Source organism: Felis catus, chromosome A3, assembly GCF_018350175.1.
Source record: "Felis catus isolate Fca126 chromosome A3, F.catus_Fca126_mat1.0, whole genome shotgun sequence".
Taxonomy (NCBI): domain Eukaryota; kingdom Metazoa; phylum Chordata; class Mammalia; order Carnivora; family Felidae; genus Felis; species Felis catus.
In genome coordinates, this window is record NC_058370.1 from 102,018,380 (window position 1) to 102,023,640 (window position 5,261).

The 5,261-nt window shown below is 46.9% G+C and overlaps 1 long non-coding RNA gene across 1 annotated transcript; it reads left to right on the top strand.

Moving 5' to 3' along the window:
• Positions 1–343: 343 nt before the first annotated feature.
• LOC109498253 lies at positions 344–3,683 on the top strand. Its single transcript, XR_002154975.3, has 3 exons — positions 344–2,395; positions 3,305–3,439; positions 3,602–3,683. It is a non-coding gene; the product is annotated as an uncharacterized LOC109498253 (long non-coding RNA).
• The last annotated feature ends 1,578 nt before the right edge of the window (positions 3,684–5,261 follow it).

The window sequence follows — 5,261 nt, forward strand, 5'->3', positions numbered from 1 at the left end:
CAGATCTAGGCCCCAGCACCTTCTGGAAACGGAACATGGCGGCCTATTTGGATGGATGGACTACGCTTTTGAAAGACTCTGTTTCCGTTGAAGGATGGTGAAGCCCACGCTGTTGCAGCTTCTGTCTCTCTCTTTTCCCAGGGGTACCTGGAACCCTAGTCAGAACTCTCCCCACTAGAAATCAGCTCCTAGTCAACTTTTGGGACTTCGAGGTGTGCAACCAGGCCAGTGAAGTCCATGAGGCTAAGGAGGATGGTCTTCAGGAAACTAACGCAGGGCACCTGGGACCAGGAACCCACAAAACAGCACAACAGCGGGAAGGAGTGGAGAAATTTGCAGATAAAGCATAATAATCAAGGTATTAGATCATGTCCCATGCCCAGTTAATCATCTTGGAAGCTCTTTTCAAAGTTGTACATTAACCTCACTTAATATGCCCCAGACACCCGAGGCTCAAGACGTTTAAACCCAAACTCCACATTTTAACCTCCCAGTATCTTATCCTCCTGTGTTGCTTATTCTAGCAAATGCTTCTGTTAGGACTTTCTGAGCCTTAGTTTTTCAATCGACAAAACAGAAGGAACCCTGCCAGCTCTGTCTCCCTCAGAGTTGACAGAATCGAATAGAGAGCTCAGAAACAGACACATTTTGCAAAATATAAAATACGAGGCAGTTCGTCAAAGCCGCAGCAGACCTTGGCCCTCCTCTCGCTCACTGCCCATGTCAGTCACGTCCTCGCCGGCTCTCAAAGCAAGGGCTCCATCTCGCACAAAATGAGGCTGCAGTGACACTAAGTGAGCTGCGATGGCCGGCCCCTGTAAGTGACAGACCCCTGCAACCCCTCATGAAGAGCCCCAGAAACGTCCCTCGGATGCAACACACAGCCATTTTCATAGAACCCCAGGGAGACTGAAACTGAACTGTGAGTATGGAACAAGGAGGTGACAACGATGGCAGGGATTTTAAGCCAGACGGGAAAGGAGAGGAGCTGCCTAGTGGGCTTGCCGAAGAGCTATTTGGAGCAAGCAGTGATGTGGTTATAGAGCAAAGACCTTAAAGGTAATCAGCTACACCCCTCATCTCCCAGAGGAACCATTTCAACTGAGAGAGGGTGTGGTCATCAGCCTTCAAGATGGTCTCCTAGAATTCCTGCCCTTGTGTTGTCTCTCTCCCAGACTGACTAGGGCTGACCCGTGCAACCAACAGAATGTTGAGGAAATCACAATTTGTGACTGCTGAGCCTTGATCATAAAGCACATTGTGACTGCTATCTTGGATCACTCGCTCTGCAGAAAGCTAGCTTCCATGTCACAAGGACACTTAAGTGGTCCTATGGAGGGGCCCTCATGGTGAAAAATTGCAGCCTCCTGCCAACAGCCAACAAGGAACTGAGGTCTCCTGCCCATAGCCGTGTGGATGAACCATCTTGGAAGAGGACACTCCAGCCCCGGTAAACCCTTCAGATGATGCAGCCTCAGCCAATGTGTTGAGAGACTGTGAGTCAGAACCTCCCAGCTACACCACTCCCACATTCCTGACCTGCAAAAACAGTGAGATAATAAATGTTTGCCATTTGAATTCACCGAGCGTGGGGTTTATTTGCTATACAGCAAGAGACAACTCACCCAGAGGGTGTATATCACCAAGTTATGTTCTGTATTCTCGCAATGTGCCCACAATCATTATCTCATTTCATTCTGATACTTACTTGACTTCTCTGGCTCAAAGGTAGAGAAGCTGCAGGTGGGAGAGGTTAAGTAGCCTTTCCAAGTTCACACGATGCATGATGGCAGAAACAGATGAAGAGGCCAAGGATTCTAACTTCTAATATTTTCTCTGTGCACGCAGTCCAGCTGCTGAACTCACATTATGTGGATATCTGCACCATTAGCCATTTTTCTAGGACCTGCTTTGTTTTGCAAGGATTCCCTATTGAATGTTCTAGGACACAGATGGAGGCAGCATCACCGGTGGATGAAGAGGTTACCTCAACTTTAGCACGACCTGAGAAGCTAGACGGAGTATTCCTGGCCACCATTCAACAAGCCTCAACTGAGCGCCTGCCATATGACAAGTGTCAAAAAAGCCACATCTACAGGATGCATTTCCTAGAGGCACAGTTCAATAGAGAGCCAGGGGGTGAAAAAAAAAGAGAAAAGAAAAATAAGAAAGCTATAACATTTGAGCTTGAAATGTCACAGGGAGCCAAGGAAGTTGTCTGATGGATTGCCCTGTCATCTCCAAGCCAAAAGAAAAAAAAAACTTCAGATCCATCAATTTGTTCCTGCCCTTTTAATCCAAACAATATTTTACAGCATCAGAAAGCAAAGAAATTATTTTCTTAGACATTCAACAACGCGCGTGGATTGCTGAGCACTTCACCAGAAAGCAGCAAGTGAGAACTACAAGATGTTCAAATGTCTACACATCGTATTGATCCACATTACACGTAAAAATACACTATAATATACATGGTAGCCTATTTTGTGCCACATGTTCATTTATTTGTTCATTCACTCATTCGTGGGGACCCCCACGTTCTACATGCCCTAGACAACAAGTATGGAGGGACACCTGTATACATGTGTTCCAGCTGCCCAGGTCTAGGACCACCCCTACCCACACTGGGCATGGTCCTTCCTCTGGACCACCCCTACCCACGCTGGGCATGCCCCTTCCTCTGGACCACCCCTACCCATGCTGGGCATGCCCCTTCCTCTGGCTTGCTTCCTGGTCAGTAGACCTATTCTCGAGCATCCTTTCGTTGGTCCATAATCTAGGATTCCACCACCTGCTCCTTGGATCAAATGTTTGGCTCTTGCACTCAGATCCTGTTGGGATATGTCTTTATTTGCAAAGTAGGCTGAAAAATTCCCTCTCCTACCACAAAAAGATGATTGGCAGCATGCAATATATGTGCAGAAGTTTAGAGAAAGACAAACCCCACAGGTTGGCTTCATAGCAAAGGCTTACAAGAGAGGCACAATTTGATGGGGCCATTTGCCAATTCTCAAACAAGGCCTTCCTCCTCTCACCCTCAGGCCTTTACTCACATTTCTGCCTCATCCAAGCAATCTTTCCTGGTTCCCCCAGCCACATTTCTCTTTCTCTGCCCCGTCATACTTGGTTCCTCTATCTCAGCGATCTGCTTCATGTTTGAATTACCCGTGTGTGCATTTACGTCTCCCTCTACATTGTGAGTCATCATTAGGCATGATTGTGTCTATAACCCTATACAATATCTAGCACAGGGAATAATGAATCTTTATTACAATGACTACCATTATCTACTCTCATTTAACAGATGATGGAATGAAGGCACAGAAAAATGAAATGGCTTGCTCAGGGTCATACAACCAAAAAGAGGCAGAACTGGGATTTGAACCCATGTCATCTGACTGCAGAGCCTGTGTTCTTAATGCCTTCACAAGACTGGAAGGTATTTCTTTCTAATGATTCCATACCTGCTGATCTATAATTTCTATCTAATTCTGTTTTCTAGAGGGATCTAAGTCAATAGACGGAAGCTCTATTTTTACATCCCTTAAAATACATTAAGACAGCGCTGATTATGTTTCCTCTGACTATTCTCGTCCTGCAGGTTAAATATCTCTATTCTCTCAAGAGTTCTGTAAGATTGGCTGTTTCTAACTCCCTCACCATCGTGGTCAACCTCTGCTGAATATCCTTGAGTTTGTGATAATTCTCATAGAAGATAAAACAAACTGAGGGTTGATGGGGGGAGTGGGAGGGTACTGAGGAGGGCACCTTCTGGGATGAGCACTGGGTGTTGTATGGAAACCAATGTGATGATAAATTTCATTTAACAACAACAACAAAAAAGAAGGTGAAACCTGAAAGTAAACACAAGGCTTCAGTTCAACCAGTCTGCAGTAAAGGGAAGTGATGGGTCCCCGGTGGAGGTGGGGCAGACGGCAGACTAGGCCTGGAGAAAAGTATCTCAGAGGGAGACGAGAGTGACACTGCGTCAGAGAAGGAGACAGAAAACAGGGAGTTGGTAAAGGGTTAGGAAGGCACGTTCCGGGAGCAGTCCGACGTGCCATGAAAACTAAGGGAAGAGGAAGATGAAAGAAGCAAGAGGGTGGCTCACGATGTGAGACTGTGAGTTAAGGAGAATGGGAACTGAGAAGATCGACAGATCTGGGGATGTGCGTGTGAGAGCCGGTGGGAAGAAACGCAGGAGCCGTGGAGGAGCAGGCAGTGAGCCAGCAGGGTGATCGTTTTGCTGTCCCTTCCGTGTTGCAAAAGGAAAGGGAGGGGGACGGTGGCTATCAGAAGGTGGAGCAGGCAGCAGGGTCAAGTTAAAGGTTGTTGCTACGCCAAGAGCATCGGGACAGGGGAGTGTTTCCATAGAGAGGAAAGGGTGAATGGGGAAGAGCAAGATTGAAGTTGTTGGAGACCGCGTAAGGGGGAGAGAACCACCACGATGGAAGGTACAGAAGCAGCTCGGAGGTAGAGACAGAAGCATCGAAGGTCTGAAGGTCCAGAGGAGGGAGCTGATTATAACCTTCACTTTAGTGCTTTATGGCATGCCAGTGTCTTCCTCGTTCATTATTTCATTACATTGTCTACCAATCCTGGGAGGGAGGTGTTACTACTATTTCTAGTTTACATGAAGGACGACGGAGGTTCAGGTAAGGTAAATGGCTTTCCCAAGGCTGAAAAAGGCATACGATTTTCTGACTTCTAGACTCTTTTTCCTGACCTTTTGCCTGCAGCCTCTTGTGCTGTGCACCAAGGAATTCAGCAAGGTGTGAACCAAGGCCGCGCCCTAAAAGGGAAGCAAGAGAAGTGGGTTGTTGGGGGGGCGTTAGAGGTTAAGGAGGCTGAGAAGGCTGAACATGTAATTGTAGAAAAAGAATCAGTGCAGAATGAAGAGACAGTTTTTCTGGCAGCATCAGACATCAAGAGAAACAGCCTAAGCTTACACTGGTCTAACGGAGCCCAGCTCCAACAATCTCTTGTATTCTGAGAAATAATAATCCATGCGTTATTTTCACTAAGCTTAGTTGAGCGCCGCTGTGTTAAAGAACCAGGGGGTGAGTTAGGACTGGAGTTTTGTGTGGCCAGAGAAAGAGTAGAAGGTACAAGATGTACAAGATGAACCAGGACAGTGGCCATGCGTGGCAGAATGAACAACCAAAGAGTGAAATGCCTGCACAGAAACCCATAGCGATAAAAGGGGATCGATGCATGGAAGCAGATAGCCTGAGAAGGTCCCCAGAGTGCTGAACCCAGAA